This window comes from Dreissena polymorpha, chromosome 2, assembly GCF_020536995.1.
Source record: "Dreissena polymorpha isolate Duluth1 chromosome 2, UMN_Dpol_1.0, whole genome shotgun sequence".
Taxonomy (NCBI): Eukaryota; Metazoa; Mollusca; class Bivalvia; order Myida; family Dreissenidae; genus Dreissena; species Dreissena polymorpha.
In genome coordinates, this window is record NC_068356.1 from 102242700 (window position 1) to 102256204 (window position 13505).

At 34.7% G+C, this 13505-nt stretch overlaps 2 protein-coding genes and 1 long non-coding RNA gene across 7 annotated transcripts in view; all 3 read left to right on the forward strand.

Moving 5' to 3' along the window:
• The window catches only part of LOC127868310 (uncharacterized), a 525576-nt gene that overhangs the window by 30279 nt on the left and 481792 nt on the right, over positions 1-13505 (forward strand). The window lies entirely within an intron of this gene.
• LOC127868308 (uncharacterized) overlaps positions 1-13505 on the forward strand; it is a 501779-nt gene that overhangs the window by 11367 nt on the left and 476907 nt on the right. The gene's annotated exons all lie outside the window — the stretch shown is intronic.
• The window catches only part of LOC127868317 (uncharacterized), a 101120-nt gene continuing 100169 nt past the window's right edge, over positions 12555-13505 (forward strand). Inside the window, exons 1-2 of the long non-coding RNA XR_008044075.1 lie at positions 12555-12695; positions 13243-13355. This is a non-coding gene — a long non-coding RNA (uncharacterized LOC127868317). The remainder of the gene's footprint in view (positions 12696-13242; positions 13356-13505) is intronic.

Genomic DNA, 13505 nt, shown 5'->3' on the forward strand with positions numbered 1-13505 from the left:
GTTTTGCATAGCACATCAGTACATGTTTATATGTATATGATATAAAGTGCATTACGTAACTTTATTTCAGCTCTTCAGCAGGCGATGATAGATAATGCAAAGAAATGCAAGAAATTCTTGTCCACGCTGATCAAGTTAGCCGCTAGTCAACCGGAGGCGACACTCAGCAGTGTTCGTGATCACATACAAGGACTTATAGTAAGCAGCTTTTGGGTTTAGACTTTTAATTCTCGTGTAATTTTTGAGTGATATTCAGCAGTCAGTTACTGCCCTTTGCCATGTGCACCGTGTAAACAGTAGTTGCAATTCTCCCTCGCATGTCACTTTCTGAATTTCAGTGCTATCTGTTGCACACTTAAGCAAATTAAAGAACCAGAGAGTGTATATTTATTTTGACATTCACTACATACATTATAACAAACTTTATAGCAATGTTTAAATAATGTCATATGTTTAATACCACCTTGGTAAATGATCAGTTTTCGTCTACCAACATTTGTACCTCGTCTACAATTCCATTGAAAATCTATACTATCGTCACCTAACAGGATCTTAGTTCTTGATTTTCAATATGAGCCGTGCATGCAAAAATGGTGCTTATGCTATATTCAACCAGCTAAGCTCCAGATCACAATTGTCCAGTCTTGTCAGTAGCTACACTGTCTGCTATTTAGTCATACAAGGTTTCGTGGTCTCACAAGCGGATATGGTTGCTCCTGACCCTTCATCTGTTTGTATCTTCTGAGTCCTATGACTCAGGGTTGTAAAATATATTTTCATTGTCTTCATTTGTTCCAGAGCATGAATTGACTATCAAAACTTTAAAATTGATTTACAAACAAGTTGCTAATAGCTTTTTTTAAGTAGGTTAATTTGAGATTAGACGACCCGTGTGGCTGTATGGCTTTATTTACTGATGGGGAACTGAACTGATTTCAGAATGGCAAACTAGAACCTGAATTGTTTACCGAAAGGTTGCAAAAAGAGCTCAAGTCATCTCCACAGCCATATCTAGTTCCATTTCTCAAGGTATGTACTGAGCATGGACTTAGTCAGTCATGAGAAAAAATCATACTTATTAAATAACACCAGGCAAGTCTTGCCTTGATTTAGGGTTGTTTTAATGGGTAAAACATAAAGATCATGTTACCTGTATATCTGTTAATTAAAATAATTAATTACTGTTTTCAGAAAAGCCTTCCACTATTGCGTCAGTCTTTGTTGAACAATACGATATCAATAGATGGTGTGAAGCCCCCTCCACCTGAGATTGTACAACAATCATTGCCAGTCTCTGTAGCACCAGTTCCCACCGTTGTGTCTCATCCGCAACAGGTAAGGCCAGGACACTTGGGTTTCACTGTTAGGAATGAGGCATGCCCTGTGAAAATGGGGTTATGTGCATGTGTGAAAAGTTTTTTTTAAAATTAACCTTTCCAGTCAGCACAGGCTGTTTTTGGACGACACTTTTTGCTTTTATGGTATTTATAATTTTAAATATTAAAACATGTCTCACAGCAAAAATCCACTTTATGCGGAAAGAGTCCTTGATTTTGGCGACATGTTACACACATGCATTAAGCTCCGTTTTCTCAGAGTGTGGCTTATTTTATTGTTTATTTGTAGGTAACTGTATTTAAAACTATGCTATTTATCAACTGAAAACAGAAATTAAATATTTTATGTTATATGTTAAAGATTGTTAATCTATATTTTAAAGTCTTCATATTGCTGCATTCGTCAACTGTTTTAGCTCACCTGAGCACAACGTGCTCATGGTGAGCTTTTGTGATCACCTTTTGTCCGTTGTGTGTTGTGTGGCGTCAACATTTGCCTTGTTAACACTCTAGAGGCCACATTTATTGTCCGTTCTTCATGAAAGTTGATCAGAAGATTGGTCGCAATGATATCTTTAATGATTTTGAATATGATTAAGTTTTCTTGAAAAAACAGGGCTGCCAAGGGGCGGGGCATTTTTCCTCACATGGCTTAATATGGCTATGGTAAAATCTTGTTAACACTCTAGAGGCCACATTTATTGTCCGATCTTCATGAAACTTGGTCAGAAGATTGATCCCAATAATATCTTGAAGGAGTTAAAAAATGATGCCGGCTGGTTGAAAAACATGGCCGCAAAGGGGCGGGGCTTTTGTCCTCATATGGCTATAGGAAAACATTGTTAACACATAGTTTTGGTTGCTTCAAAAACTTGGCCACCAAGGGTCGGGGCATTTGTCCTTAAATGGCTATATATGGCTGTAGTAAAATCTTGTTAACACACTAGAGGCCACATTAAAGTCTGATCATCATAAAACTTGGTCAGAAGATTGATCCAAATAATATCTTGGACGAGTTCAAAAATGTTGCTAGTTGGTTCAAAAACATGGCCGCCAGTATGGCTACAGTAAAACCTTGTAAACACTCTAGAGGCCGAATTTATTATTAAGTCTTTATGAAATTTGGTAAAAAATTGGTCTAAATGATATCTTGGTTAAGTTTGAAAATGGTAACGTTTGCTTGAAAAACATGGCTGCCAAGGGGCGGGGCATTTTTCCTTATATGGCTATATTAAAACCTTGTTTACACTCTAGAGGCCACATTTATTGTCCGATCTTCATGAAACTTGGTCAGAACATTCATCCCAATTATATATTGGGCGAGTTAACAAAAAAGATGCCGGTAAATTGAAAAACATGGCCGCCATTGGGGCGGGGCATTTTTCCTAATATGGCTATAGTAAAACCTTATTAACACTCTAGAGGCCACATTTATTGTCCGATCATCATGAAACTTTGCCAGACTATTTGTGCCAATGATATCTTGGATGAGTTCGAAAATGGTTTCGGTTGGTGGAAAAAACATGACCGCCAAGGGGTCGTGGCATTTTTCCTTATTTAGCTATAGTAAAACCTTGTAAACACTCTAGAAGCCACATATATTGTCCGATCATCATGAAACTTGGTCAGAAGATTTGTCCCAATGATATCTCTGACAAGTTCGAAAATGGTTCCAGTTTCTCGAAAACATGGCCACCAGGGGGCGGGGCATTTGTCCTTGTATAGCTTCATGAATCTTCATGAAACTTGGTCAGAATATTTGTTTAAATGATATCTTGGATGTGTATGACAATGGTTTTGGTCTGTTCAAAAACGTGGCTTCCAGGGTGTTCACTAGTCATGAAAGTTGGTAAGAACATTTGTTCGAATGACATCTTGGGCTGCACAGATCAGTTCTTTTGAATCTCAGGTGAGCGACTTTGGGCCTTTTAGGCGCTCTTGTTAATTTATATATCAACCAATACTACAAAACAACAGATGTACATGTTTATACTTGTACATGCAGTACCTTGAGTGTGTGCCTGCCCTCAGTAATTCTAGAAAGAACCTCATGGTCAGAAAAAGTTAATTATGTCCATTTTGTAGTTAACTGGCCAGTAAATAAGAATTTTGGCCATAAATACTTCTGAGATTAATAGACCTGGTGGCCAGTAATGGTTGTGGATTTGTCGGCCTGTTGCGAAGAGTGTAAATGTATTTTTGTTTCAATGACAGTCTTCTTTGTTGGATTCTAGGTCAGCAGCTCTGAGTCTGAAAGTTCTGGAGATAGCCGCAGTCGCAGTAAAACAATGAAGCAATGGTAAGAAATATAGACGTAATATATTTATTTTTGTAAGCTATGCTTTATATGTTATATTATTACACATCACTTCGGTCACCCATTTTAAAATCCCATTTACCCATCCCTGCATAGTTTGAATATGTCATGATGTTGGAATGATATATATAATCTGATCTGGCTATAATTTTAAATGTGCCCCATGCATTGGTTAAAAAAAGAAGCTCAGGTTTACAGAAAATCCATATTAGGACATAATAGCTTGGCGCTTATTAAAATATTTTAACACAAATGAATGTTGTTGAGTGCTTGATTTTTCAATAAAATCTGCACATACTACTATTGTGTTGTTTAAATAACCATAGGTTTGTTCAATATCATGCAAAATATAACATAGCCATCTTTTATGTTATAGTTTATACAGCGCTTTTAAAAAATATGTCAGCCTCAGCCTTGGGCCATTGTTCACACCCATCTCCTGTGGCGGCAACATTTCCTACAAAACCCAACAAGTGCATGCCATAGTTATATAATACCCCCCTCCTTAGAGCTGGTTAAAGCAGTTTAACACAGTATAAACAGTATTGGAACTCTTACCAAACTTGCTTAAACGTATTACAATTATTTATAAACTATACTCAACTGTAGTTAACGAGTGAAAAAAACTTGGATTTACCAAAATAACAATACATATGAGCCGGTCCCTAGGAAAACTGGGCTAAATATAAAATATCATCCCAGATAAGCCTGTGCAGGGACCATACTTCCAGCTTTTAGAGAAATTTTTGTTTAAACAAAAATCCAGTCTAGGCAGAAAGTTTCTTCCCTGATGAGCTTGTGTGGAATGCTAAGGCTAATCTGGGATGTTACTTTACTAACATGCATTAATCCCGGTTTTCCCAGAAACTAACTTAAGTTTAGAATATCTCTAAGACTCTAAATGAATATTTTTAATAGCTTTTAATATCCTCTTTTTATGTATCACATTGCCAAATATGAATTCTTAATTGTTCACTTTGCTAGCATTTGTTTATGGAATGGAAAGGCCGCCAATATTATTCATCACCAGAAATGTTGACGTGTTGAGTATTAAGCTGATATGTTCCATCTTGCAATAATAGATTATACATACATGTCAAATAATATCCTTTCAAATAAGCAAGGTGCGGTATTTTATTTTCAATTTTCAACAATTTTAGTTTTTAAGGTGGAGACATCTTAAATGTTCATCTTGTTCATTGTCCAATTAAAACTGTTCAATGAATAAAAACTGAAATGTTCAAAATGTAAAATATACATTTACTTATTTTTAAATCGCATACACAACGCATAAAACTTTCAAATGTGCAACAGTATCTTCAACGAACTGCAATTTCCACTGTTAGCATGTAAACATGTTTAGATTGGTCAACGCGTATCTTCACACATTGCAATGTTACAAGTTTACATCTGCACAGTTGTAAAGTCGGTTTAACAACAATATATACGCGGCGAATAATATTGGCGGCCTTTCCCTTCATATACGCCGTGCAAGCGACACAATTATTTTTCGTCTTACACAGGAACCTGGCTTACGAGCAGGGAACCATTGTACATGTAAACAATGATTCTTTTTGGTGCACAGGTGTTGGGCGCGTGGCCAAGTCATTTTAACACTATAAATATGTCAGAAAAAACAATTTTCATCATTTTGACCAAACATGTTTTTGTGACAAGGACAAATCTGTGTTGTAAGTTGATCAACTCGTATTTGTTTATTGTACTAATGTGGATTATGTTCGATAGCTGGGATAATCCGTTAGTTTTACTCAAATGTTACACCTTACGTAACAGTCCTTTCATGTACCGGCACTTTATGTACATTATACCACTATCTGACACTATACTTACCATATATATAATATATAGAAAAAAAAATATGGTTTAATATGAATGTGTGTTATTAATAAAATGTATTTTGAGTATTTCGATTCAAATATTTGGTTCTTGACAATAACAAAACAGATATAAAATATAATTCAGCAATATTTTATTTAGTAAGAACTGAGATACTAAGTTACTCAGTTAATAACTGATACATTTTCTTTTAATATATACGCGAACACATTAATTTAATAAAATTTTATTTAACTTTTTTCCAAATTACCACAACTTGTCTCATAGCAAGAAAATTTAACAAAAAATGATTCAGTACAATGAATTGCAATATTATAGTGGGAACAATATTTGATTAACTCAAATTTGACTCAATCAACACTTGAGTCAAATTAATCAAAGTTTGCACAGGTAATTATTTCCTATTCATACTGCTATGAATGAATGGACAATAACACCTATATAATACATAGGTGGTACGTAAAGTTTCAAAGTGGTTCATAAAAGGCTTGGTACATAACAGGACTGGTACATAAGGTGTCACATTGGTTTTACTCTTGTAAAAATTGGCACTGAACGTTCGGCAAGATGAGAGCCGACCTTGCATTTCTACGAGTTCGAGAAGTGTTTTCTTGTTGTTTATGTTTACAAGAAGCCGTTCGTGGACATTTTTCGTCACGAGGCATCCCTTCCCTACAAAATGGTACATAGTTTACTTAAATCGACCGCCATTTAGGCACTTAATGGATTAAAAATGTTGATGTAGGTGATATTAATGTGTCAAGAGATACCTGCCTTGTATATATATGCCATGTTCATAAGATACATCAGATATTTTTGTCAAAATTATTGAAAAAGTTGTTTTATGAAATATCAATAGTGTTTAAGTGACTTAGCCACGCGCCCAATAACTGTGGCTACTACAAATGACTATTTGTACCCTAATATCGGTTGACTTGAAAATGCGTTGTAGAATGTTGAATGGTGATTCGTCAACTTGTATTCTGTACAATTGTATGGTGTACACTAGTAAGATGCTGACTTGTAGCAGATTACTAAAACCGATCGTACAATTTAGAAAATATTCAACATGCTATTGTAGTTTGTCATCAACTTACTTTCAGATGGATCTATTATCTTTTATTTATTATTATGACTACAATATGAGATATATGAAGATGTAGCGATTATATATGCATGCTCTTCATTTTCAGATCTGTAGTTTAAGAAGTTACATGTTTGTTTTTAAACATTTTGTAGAATCGGAAAATACAACATTTTACACTTTATAATTGTACAAAACATATATTAAAATGTTGCATTTTAAAAATTCTCTGTTAAACAAATGAGCTGAATATTCAACACGTGCAACATTTCTGGTGATGAATAATATTGGCGGTCTTTCCCTTCCATATTTGTTGTCATTTTGCTTTTAATATTCTAAATCTGAATCTTTTCTAAATCTACTGAAGAGATTTACTTGAAATTGAAATATAAACAGATTTCAAGTAGGACAAGTGCTTTGACTAAGAACCAATACTCTATCTACCATTGTTTTTGAATTATATCCCTTTATTTATTTTCAAAGTATATTTTCGTCTTGAGTATAATTCTTAATCTACTAAAGGGATTTACTTGAAGCTAGAAATATAAACAGATGGCAACTAGGAGAAGTGCAGTGAACATGAACCATAACTCTTCATGTTTTGAATGAATTATCTCCCTTTATTATTATTTTTTATTTAATTTTATTCTGTATTTATAATTTTATTTATTTATAATTTTAAATTATATTTAATTTTATTTCATAGTGAATATTTTAGCTTTTCAATTTTTAATATCTCCCTTTATCTAATTGTACAATAATATAATAATTTTAACACTGAGGTATTCAATGTAAAATGAATAGATGAGTTTAAGGAAAAATAAAGTAATCAATAACAGTAAATGTGTATAGTCTTCTTTTTTTAATTTACTCCCTTTCTTTCATTATCATATATTTTTTTCTCAACAGCATAAACTATATAATTAATTGATCATTGAAATATAAATAGATGACACAGGTGCCATGTTTTACAAAAATTATTCTACTCTCTAAAACAAATGTTGTCATACATTCAAACACATTTAGGCGGGGCTTTGGCACTAGTGTGACAAGCTCTTGATGAAGTTCAGGGCTCGACATAAACTTTTTAATCCAACTGTTCAATCAGACTTGTGTCCTAAATTTTTACTTATCTGACGTTACTTGTCCTTTCTATAAAATGTAACGTTTAATATACAATAAATGTTTTCAGTAACTTAACAACATCTTTAGTGATATTTGCTCAGAAGTTTTATATAGGAAATCATTTATAAACAACTAGAAGGAAGTCTCCTTATAGTGGTTCTAAATCTGCCTTAATGTCAAGTGCCTCAAGTTGTATGTAACTGAGCTATCAATATTCAAGTTAGAGTAGTGATATTGAAGTCAGTTTAACACCAACACGCTTTAAAATATTTATGAGTCTATATTACACTCGTAATGCTCTTTCCTTTTACCAGTATTGATAGCGATGACCACCAGAAAAAGCATAATAAGAAGTCAAAGAAGAAGCTCAGCCGGGCCGATTCCCTGTCAAGCATCGACCGATCCTCGGAACCAGAACAAAAAAGACGCAAACATCTGATCCCTTTGAAATTCAAGAATAAAAAAAAACAAGTGATTAACGCCATTCAGGGATTTCACTCGGATGATGAACCTGATGCCACTCAACAACCAAAACAAATGAAGCTAACCATGCCGTCAAAATCGCCTCCGCTGGGTTTCATAGTGCCACCCTTGCTGCCAAGAATTAGGTCTACCAAGTCAAGGTCATTGTCCAGTGGAGAAGGGCGCAGGGGTGAAAAAATTAAGGCCACGAGCTTAGTGTCTCCTGTGAAAAAGAACAAAGTTGGAAGAAGAGCATCACCAGAGTTTGAGAGGGAAACCACATTTGAAAAGGTCAGAGGGTTCAGAGGACAGACACAGTCAAGGTCGCCAAGTTTTGAAAAGTCGTTGTCATTTCCTCCGGATGATAAAAAGTCAAGGAAAGCAGAGAAAAAGAAGAAGAAAGAATCCAAAACTCTTGATAAGTCGAAAGACATCTCGCTGGATAGGTCGCGAGGCTATGAGAGCCGTGACAGGGAGCTGAGTCCGGTGTGGGGCTTCAGATCAAACTCACCCATGAACAAGAAAAAGAAAAACAAAGAGAACAAAGGCAAGAAGAAAGATAGAGCTCCGTCTCCTATAAGAGAGGATGTTGTTATACCAAAAAAGAAGAAGAGTAGAATGAAAGCAAGAGATAGGTCTATGTCGCCAGTCCCTAAGAAGTCCTTGGGGAAAAGGAGTCTGGATCGATCACATGACCGCAAGGAATTACGTAAGCTCAAGCAATTTTGTTTCTAATTTAAGAGCATTTATGAGGAAGTGTCCTTAAAGAAATAACCTCAAGTATTATTATTCACCAAAATTGTCTAAATGTTTTTTCCTAACAAAAATGTAGTAATTGTATATATAGGTCTGTAAATAGAAGACAATTTTTCAGAGCTCTGTCCGAAGAGAAGTTCAGTGGATGAACATTGTAAAAACAAGTTTCATTGGAAAATTAAAACTCCTTTTCTGTTGATTGTATCAAAAGAAACATGTAGCATTACAAAAACAATGTTATGTACTGGTTATAAATCTATGTTATAAATCTATGTTATTTTCTGAATGGGAGGTGTCTATTTAAATGTTGTTGTGTGTTTTACTAGCTCACATGTGCGATGTACATGGTGAGCTTGTGGGACTGCCTTTTGTGCGTTGTTAGGTGTTGTTAAACTTGTTATTCATACACATCTCCTAAACCACTCGGCAGATTTTAACAACACTTCACAGGCATGATTCTTGGGTGACCATCTTTGAAAGTTGTACAAATCATTCTTGGCCGCTGAATGTGTAGGTCACTTAGCCTACAGCTTTGATATTTGGTGTGTGACATTAGCTGCTGTTGCCATGTAAGATCATATAGTGGTCCTCTACTTAGTTTGTTTAAATCATACCCCTTGGGTCAATATTGACCCTCTATAGGGTTGTGTGGGTGAAATGTTTAACACTGACTTAAATAGTATAATAGCAATTAAAAACATTCTTTGAAACGAAAAAGCAAACTTTTGTATGCACCCATTAGGGTGGCATATAGCAGTGTTTCTGTCTTTTTGTCTGTCCCGCATTCCGCTTTACGAAGGATTTTTTATGCAACGCTTTCAGATATTGAGCTGATTTTTTGAATGTGAGTCTACCTTTTTCACCTACAGATGAAGTGTGAGTTTTGTTGAGGTCCATTGTTATGGCCTTGGGCTAAACAATTAATTCTATAAAAGCTGCTGTGCGGCTTCAAAGTGTTATAGGGGGCATTGTGTTTCACACACACATATCTTACTGATAGTACGTATGTGACATCATATTGTGGTCCTATACAAATATTGTTCAAATAATGCCCCAGGTTTGAAAACTGGCCACACCCCATAACACAAGTGAGCGATATAGAACCATCTGGGCCCTCTTGTTTATCATGCCAAGTTTTAATCAGATCAGTTTGCAATGGTTTGTATTATCTCTATATGGCTGCTGCATGCATTACAGCAATAGATACTAGATATTTTTAGAATCAAGGGGCAGATCACCCATGGATGGCAAGATGTCAAGGTCACCCGTTCCTCATAGAAAGGCGAGATCACCGGACCAAGCGCCCAGAGGTAGGTATTTATTTTTATGTTGTGGTTTTTTGCTTATTGTAGAAATTAACTTCTACTTGTCCAAAATGTCACCATTAGTTAACAGTACAGTTTTCCTGTTAAACTGGCCTATTTTAAGTACTGTTTCCATCCAACAGTGTGTGCAATTTGTTCAATAATAAATAATTAATACATGCATTGTTATTTTAAAAGATAGTTACTTTAGAAGATGGAATAATTTAATAGCAATAAGGTTATTATCCCCGCCGAAAAAAAAATTCAGACGGGATATAGTAATTGGTCCTGTCCGTCTGTCCGTCCGGCCGAAACTTTGTCCGGAGCATAACTCTAAATCTATTAAATGGATTTACTTTAAACTTAGAATATAAACAGATGGCAACTACGAAAAGTGAAGTGACCAAGAACCATAACTCTATCTACTTTCCCTTTTATATAATTTTAAAGTAAATTTTTGTCCGGAGCATAACTCTAAATCTACTGAAAGGATTTACTTGAAACTTAAAATATAAACAGATGGCAAGTAGGAAAAGTGCAGTGACTAAGAACCATAACTCTATCTACCTTAGTTTTTAAATTATCTCCCCTTTTATATAACTTTAAAGTAAATTTTTGTCCGGAGCATAACTCTAAAACTACTAAAGGGATTTACTTGAAACTTGAAATATAAACAGATGGCAACTAGGAGAAGTGCAGTAACCAAGAACCATAACTCTATCTACCTTAGTGTTTGAATTATCTCCCTTTATTTAATTTAAAAGTAAATTTTTGTCCGGAGCATACTGAATTATCTCCCTTTATCTGTTTTTACAAATATTATTCTACTCTCTTAAACAAATGTTGTCATACAAGCAAACACATTTCGGCGGGGATTTGGGGATTAGGGGATACTGTGACAAGCTCTTGTTTTGTTATATGTGGCATAGAATGTTGTTAACAAAAGTGTCTTACAAGAGACGAAGATGTTTTGTGTAGTTCATTATTGCCAGAATTTTTCTAGCCGAAATCCTGAAAATTGTGAGGACTTTGCTCTCACAACAGGGCACACTAAAATATCTTTCATTTTAGCCAATATTTCTAATTGCTAAACACATTAGAATTAAAAAATCTAATCCTTGCTTCTATATTAACAATAAAAGTGTATTAAGTCTTTCATAAACACTAATATTTGCTTTTTTTTCTGAAGCACAATGGTAGAGGATCAATAGGAATTTGTGTTTGGGCCATAAAACATGAATGCAGTTTGCCTTTTTCAAGTAACCACATGGAAAAACATCGCTGAATAGAATTACAGTGAAAATGTTACTGCTTGAATTTCATGTTATGATCAGTGATTTGATTGTTAATGACATTGTTTGTACAATCAAGGCTACGTGTGCTTTTTGTATTAAGTTAAAAAAATTAAATCCTAATCAATGATATTTATATTGCAGGGCAGACGTCAAGGTCTGAAAATTCGGTCGATAATATACAAAGCAGTGGAGAGTCCTTAAATGGTATGTTTTTGACACACCTTATATTCTTTTGACAGATATTTACTTTGTACTACGAAACATAATTAACTTAGTCGTTGTGTATAAACATAAGTTTCCTTACTTGTTATGCCCCCGGATCGAATGATCGGGGTCATATTGTTTTTGGCCTGTCTGTCTGTAAGTCTGTCTGTCAGTCATTCTGTCAAAGTTAGCTAATAAGGTAAATACATTCCTGGATTGATACTTTTTAGATTTTACTTTAAAACACCTTACATTAAAATATCATTTTACGAACAAGGCGTTCACCTTTATATATTTATCTAATAAAAAAAAGTTCTAAATGACTGTTAAGAATGACATTTAAGGTAATATGCCTTAAATAAACACAAGTATTCAAACAAAGCATGTTTTGCTCTTTTATGCATTTTTCCAAAAACGGATAATTAAATATGGACACTTCAAACGCAAGTTTGATATGTGCCTTTTAACCCTTAAGTGAGATTTCTGTGTGCATCAAATTGGAGAGTACAAAGATTTGTATATAGAGCATGTAACAATACTTCCGTACCATTAACATGACATCATGTACACGAAGAACTTATTGTTAATAAAACAAATAAGAATAAGAACACAAAGCTATGACTTTTCAACTTGTCTTAGCTATAAGAATTTAATTACCTTATGGATGTCAATTAGGAAACGCTTACAAATGAAATGCTTTAGAGGCTGAAAGAGCAAAATGCTATGAGGACAAAGCAATCTGTCCACCGTTAAAGTGAACTTTATTCACTGCTGACTACAGCTACCGCATTGACGTTGGGGCAGCAACACAATGTGGTTCTTCAGGAAAAGAATAAGCCAATCAGCTTTGTTGACAAAGTGAGATTGATGCGACAGGTAAGGCCTTCAATGCCCCTTGACCCTGCAGACATGAAAGATTGGAAGGGACAACTATCCTCCATTTTCCAAGTGAAGGTAAAATGTGGTGTATCTTTTTTAGTGATTTTAATTATCATGTGTTGTTCACTTATCTTCTGGTTTATGCCATATCCATTTTAGTAGAGATTGAAGGTCATTTCACTGTTTTTTTAAAAATAGATCAACACTAAATATTCTTATAACTCAGCTAGTACATTATTATTAAACTTACTGTACATATTTGATTTTGGTTTTCAATTTATACATTCTGACTAAGCATTGGATATTATTTGGGGTCAGTAAGACCACTGTGAAGGTCTTTGTTACTTAACATAGGAAAATAATGTAAACTCACTAACTATAACTCTAAAGGATACTTATTATTAAGGATGTTCTGCATCGAACTTTGTGTGACTGTAGCCTGTATGCAAGCCTCACGCTACATGTTTCTCAGCCTCGCATGATAAACTTGATCTCTATCCGACACTCACATAATATTCTCTATATTTATGCAGATTATTTAATAGTGGTTAAAAGTATGGTAATGATTCACATGCATGTGCTAAAAAAACGAAATGTAATTCCTGTATTGGAAATGTTTTAGGACATGCGACGGTTCCAACAAAGCTATGGCATTCACCTCCAAATGGCTCAGCTGGAGCAGAACGTCTGGGACATGGTGGAGGAATCAGAATCTGTGGTCAAAATTACGGAAAAGTTTTTCCGGCCATTAATGAAATTGTCAGATGATGAAATTAAAACATGTCTCGAAATCCTGAAAAGCCAAGGTCTGACAGAATATAATGAGAAAGTGTAAGACAAAGTTCCTCTTAAAATATAAATCTAAAATATCTACAAATATTCTAC